The sequence below is a fragment of the Bombina bombina genome, chromosome 2 (genome assembly GCF_027579735.1).
Source record: "Bombina bombina isolate aBomBom1 chromosome 2, aBomBom1.pri, whole genome shotgun sequence".
In the NCBI taxonomy this organism is placed as follows: Eukaryota; Metazoa; Chordata; class Amphibia; order Anura; family Bombinatoridae; genus Bombina; species Bombina bombina.
Genome location: NC_069500.1, coordinates 1,340,256,880 through 1,340,262,879, shown reverse-complemented (window position 1 = coordinate 1,340,262,879; position 6,000 = coordinate 1,340,256,880).

Below are 6,000 nucleotides of genomic sequence, written 5' to 3'. Positions count from 1 at the left end.
GGAAATAGGGGTTTTGACGTGTCAGGTTTATTTTTGGGAGGCTGGTTAGACTTTTACGGGCGATACAACATTTTTTGTTTTTTTTCTTACGCACCAGCAGTTCATAAACTGCTGTAAGTCACTAGCGACTCCAGAAATGTGTATTTCCGCACATTTCTGAACATCGGCAGTTTATCCGAATTACGGCTGTATATGATCTGCCGGCGTCGTATATGTAATTCACCCGATGTTCGAGGTGATCTTACGGGCGGCGCAGGTTTTAGTCAGTTGCGCTAAAACCTAAGTCACATATGTAATCTTGCCCCTTAGCTGCATCCAGGGGGATTCCGAAAATGACAGGGTGGTGAGATCCCTCGCCCCCCCAAGAGGAACCTCACTCTACAACAATAGACTGCCCTCTGGCAGGCTTAATGTCTAGTATGAAATAATAATAAAGTAGCTAAATAATGAAGGACAGTAGACTATAGTTTTTATGACAGTTTGAGCCTACCTAGGTTTAGATTTCAGCAAAATATGCGAAGAGAACAAAGCAAATTTAATGATAAAAGTAAATTGGAAAGTTGTTTTAAATTGCATGCCCTATTAGGGTCATGAGAGTTTAATGTTGACTATACTGACCCTTTAAAGAGAAAGTTCAAACTGTAACTTTCCACAAAATATCTTATTAACTGTTAAAAACAGCCTCTTATCTCAGTGCATTTTGACAGTTTTCACAGTTAGACAGTGCTAGTTCATGTGTGCCATGTAGATAACATTGTGCTCACTCCCGTGGAGTTATTTAAGAGTCAGCACTGATTTCCATGTCTGTCAAAAGAACTGAGATAAGGGGTCAGTCTTCAGAGACTTAGATACAAGGTAATCACAGAAGTAAAAAGTGTTTTAACATAACCGTGTTGGTTATGCAAATCTGGGGAATGGGTAATAAAGGGATTATCTATCTTTTAAAACAATAAAAATTCTTGAGTAGACTGTCCCTTAAATGCATTATTTATAGCATTTTGTAACATTTCTGCTACAAAATTATATCAAACTTTAAAAATGTACATGAAACATAAGCATGAGTTATACAGAAAACATATTATTTAAAGGTGATAATCCACTTATTTTTACTCCAATGTCCAAAGCAATGACCGGCAGTTCTTCACTTTTATTACGTTTTTTTAAGCTTTGTACATTTGTGCTGAGAAAGAAAATCTACAAGATTTGGATGATCAACAGTTTTATCTATAAAACATTAATTTCCTACAGAAGTGAAATACGTGTGAAGTCAGAACAAGGCAGATATCACAGACTGTAATTAAACTGTTTATGTATTAATATAAAATAACCATGGACATTCTGCTGAGTTACAGGCTGCTTGATAAGTTTATTTAGCTTTTTCAGTTGTCTAACAAAGTCCACTTAGATTTTGAATGTGAAAAAGATGAGGGTCCATCAGGAATTTGATTGATCTCCTCTCTGCTTTGTGTTGGGGGTTTGTAAATACAGCCGAGCAGGACAGAATGTCAAGAGGGCAGCAGTCTAGGGAATAATGAAATAAGGAGGATTTTATCTTTTTTAATTAAGACATTGTGCAACCTTAATACAACATGAAGATAATTTTGGTTGAATTACACTGATTTATTTAGAACTACATTCTTTCTGAACAAGGGGGGAATCCATTTCATTGCATGTTAATTGGGGGCCACATAGATAGAATTTATTTTCATTTAAGAACATATTTATAACTAAAACTTTATATATAAACATATTTGTTTTTATTCTAAACAAATACATCCATTATTTTTTTTAAATGAATGCTTAAATTCTAAATTAAAGGTCTATAACCCCATTGCAGGGGTTGATCATAGAGGGGTTTATCACAATCTATCATTTGTTTTTTAAATTGTTGTTTCGGTGGCCCCTTTACTTAACATTTGCCAGCTCTTCTTTTCTTATGATCACAGCCCATGTTCTTGATAACACATTCAGGGCTACAAATGGAGCGCTATTTAGCGTTTTCGCTCAAGCACAAACTTTGCTAGAAGTAAACTTTTAGTGAGCATCGGGTTGTAAGTGATTTACAAGCTGAAAGCAAAAAGTTAGCGTGAGAGTGAAGTCTGATGCGCACTGACCAAATATTGTGATTGCATTAACCTATTCTACCCATAGAAGTCAATACAGATCGCAGATAATAAACCTAACACCTATCGTTCGTGCACTAACCTGATATGAATAGTTCTTCACATACTATATATATCTATATATACCTATACCTGTATATCTATTCCTATACATATAGAGGTATAGATATCTATTTTGCAAAAAAAAAAACTATCACAGTGATAGGTTCTTAACACAAGTGAACAATAATATAAATCAATCAATAAAAAGTGACTAGAGCATATTATAAAATTATAGAATATATATAGATAGATAGATAGATAGATAGATAGATAGATAGATATATTTTATGTAGATTGAAAAGGTTTGAAAAGGCCCTGTATTTATAATATGAAGTGATATGGTTTAGTGCTGACGTCCCCTTTGAATGCGTGTGACACTGCCCTATTCAGATGTACACTACAAACATAAGAACCAAAAATACAAAGGAAGAGTTTAGGAGGCGCATACAATAACAAATCATGCTGAAACTGCAACAAGAAGTAAAAAAATTGATAGCACTATTGTGCTGAAATCAAGCTGGATAATAAATAAACAAATAAGAATGTATCCAATATGTGATATAATTCTAATAGACTGTGCAGTAACTTCCAATAATCATAAATGCCACTATGGATATGAGGGTGTCCCCTCTGGAGTTCCGACTTACATTTCCTTACCCCAATCAAATGAGGTAAGTGCCGCTGGTACTCGGAGAACCTGGAAAGGCACCTGGTCCGCTTCACATGCTTCTTAGAGTATGGTAATCCTTTCACTCCATGTAAGTGCAGATATGCAAAAAAGCAGAAATATCCAAAATAGTGCAACACTGTAAATGTATTAGTGTTATACACAAAGGTTAAAAAACCTTACGTATTTATGCTCATATTTAAAAACCTCTAACTAATATGAGGTATTGCTATTACACAAAAGATTCTCTACTGAAGTTCTTGTACAAATGGACAGAGGCGAAACTACAGGGGTGCAGAGGTCGCAATTGCGACTGGGCCCCCAAGCTTTAAAAAAAAAAAAAAATGTTTTTTTTTTTAAATAAAAAACGTTGACCCGCCACTGCCTGCACTGATATCATGTGAGTGTGACATGATGCTTCACTAGTGTCTCTGACTACAGGGGTTAGTCTTTCTGTTTTACCCATTGGTGTTTATGTGTGTGTGTATGTATGTGACTGTGTGTGTATTTATGCATGTATGTGTGTGTGTGGATGTTTGTGGAACCAGCAAATTACAGGCCTTGTTACTACAGTAACAAGGCCTGTCTCTGACTACAGGGGTTAGTCTTTCTGTTTTACCCATTGGTGTTTATGTGTGTGTGTATGTATGTGACTGTGTGTGTATTTATGCATATATGTGTGTGTGTGTGTGTATGTTTGTGGAACCAGCAAATTACAGGCCTTGTTACTACAGTATGGGGATAGGGGGTAAACAGTGTCACCACTATATACAGTACGGGGGGGCTGGACTATGTCACAGACTACTGTGGTCACTTTATAAAGTACTGGGGCGGGTAGGGTCAGACCAGCCATCAAACCGGCAGATTACAGACTGTGTCACTGACTCACTATATACAGTACTGGTGGGTTAAACAGTGTCACTATATACAGTAATAGGGGGTCCGACCATCTCACAGACTGTGGGCACAGGGTACCTCCTTTTGCAGACATGTAATCTGATTCACATTTTTTTCTTTGTTAAATGTTACATAAAAAAATAAAAAAAAGGTATGTATCAAATTCACTTTTTTTGGGGGGTGGGAGGCCCTTCTTAGATTCTTGCACCTGGGCCCTGTGGTTTCTAGTTACGCCTCTGCAAATGGACACTCTCCGAATGGGATATTCACACCGTGTCCTATACGATCTGTCAGTTTAAGGCTTCAGCGTCTCTGAAGCAATCGATAATCTGATTGTTTATTATCGCATCAATGTTTTATGTGTGAAATGTTGAAAGAAAGATAATGACATGACAACTAGTGATAGCAAAATGTAAACATTTAATATGCCAATTTTTTAGTACAGCACTAAGGGGTTAACTTAAATTTAATGGAAAGGGGGCACTGGGAACAATAATGGAGGATTATCAGTGCTGCTATATGACTGTGCTTTCCTGCATCTTTCTGTGGTTTCATTGCTGCTTTATGTAAGACAAAGGCTTCTGGTATTTCTTTAAGACTAGTAATGTAATATCACTGCTTGCAGAGGGTGGTCTATACTTGACCATGCAAATTAGGTTCTTGTTGTAGAAACTATTAGCTAAAATAATTTACTCAACAAGGCAACATTTGTTTAAAAATAGGATTAGAGAGATGATAGGCTGAATATTTTACTGTATGTATCATTGCCATTCATATGGTTTCAGACTAAACAAAGGATTAAACTCTCTAAGAATGTGGCTCTCAATAAACATTTTAAGAAACAGCATTCTCTTTCTCCATTCACATTGTCTGAATATGTTTTTTTCATAATGAACACGTGATTGGACATAATTTAGATTAGCACAGAATGTTGCAGCACAATTAACATAAAGACATTTCTTTGGGTCCAACACCCTATTTATCTGAATTATGCCCAACAATATAAATGAAATGTGAAAGAAAGGAGCAGCAATATTCTAAATATAAGCATTCGATCACCTATATTCATTAAAGGGTTAGTAAAGTAATATTTTTATATCCAATTTATATCAGTAATTAAGGCTGCATTACAAAATCTCTGTATACAAAGTCAATAAATCAAAGTAAATAAACCAAGTAAAATGTTTTTAAAGCATTCAAGAGTGGCCATAGTATTAGCACAACTTGTTTATTCCCTGACCTAAGCAATCTTTTACTGTAGCATATGTAAGTATGCAAAATGCAGTCCACCCTCTCTTACTATGTTTTACTAAATATATTTGGGTTGATCACAATCTATCAGCTATTGGCTCCTGAAAATGTTTATTATTTACCTGCTGAATTGGGACCTGAGTTTCTTGAGTAATCCCAATGTATATACTGCTGTCGTTAATAGATTTTTTAACAGAAAAGCTTCTAAAATAGACTTTTTAACTACCTATTTTTGATATAGAAACTGAGAGGTCTCCTGAAACTAAAGGCTGTGACACACTGCAAGCGGAGCGGCGCGCAGCTTGTAGATGCGGCTGTGTGCGCTCAGTGTGTCCTGCCTTTTCATCTCTGAGCACTCTGTTGCATCAGGTCGCAAAGCTGAGTGCTCAGAGATGGAATATCTGAACTTCAGAAGTGATGCGACGCGAAGAGAAGCAGCTGCTTCGCCTCGCGCTGCATCGCTTGCAGTGTGTCACAGCCTTAACACATACAATAGCCCAGTCACACCTCTTAAGGTTACAGCAAAGCTCTATTCATGTAACCCCCTTTGTTCACTCAGTCAGGAAAATACTAATTTCCATTTAAATATTGTCATCACGAGACACATTCAGCACTCAGTATCCATATGAATGACATATGTATCTTGGCAGGATGGACATACTTCTATAGGCACTGGAGGATATCTACAATGGTGTGAATTCATATTTAATTTTTTTATATTTCGTAGCATTTCTCACTTGCACTTGCATGATTCTCACAAACAGTACAGGCGTTATAATAATCGTGTTTTTAAAGAAGATTGCTTTTATAGATAACTATTGCAATCTATTTCCATCTGCACCACCGCTAACCCATCTAAATGTATCTTTTAGGTTATAAGGATAGCCAGACTGTGTACAGTTTTTCTCTCACTATATGGGCATTTGACAACTTACACAAAGATTCTTTTCAATTAAATGTATGTCTCTTGTTTGTTAAAGGCTTGTTACATTTTGAAGTGTAAACAACATGGCAGATACA